Consider the following 201-nt stretch of genomic DNA (forward strand, 5'->3'; position numbering starts at 1 on the left):
CGAAATTAAGGATCACAACCAAATCCGTGGCGTTTGCCAGTTCTTTTCTTTCCGAAGATGAGTTGGGCTTTTTGATCAGCGCCAGACTGAGAGGTCTGTAGTAAAACACCTTTATACTTCTGCGCTTTGGCTTCGGAAATCAGTTTTTCTCTGTTTTTTTGTTTCGATAGTGAAGAGGAATGAGGTGTCTCATGAATTTCG

This window comes from Pterocles gutturalis, unplaced genomic scaffold (genome assembly GCF_000699245.1).
Source record: "Pterocles gutturalis isolate BGI_N339 unplaced genomic scaffold, ASM69924v1 scaffold38626, whole genome shotgun sequence".
NCBI classification, from domain to species: Eukaryota; Metazoa; Chordata; class Aves; order Pterocliformes; family Pteroclidae; genus Pterocles; species Pterocles gutturalis.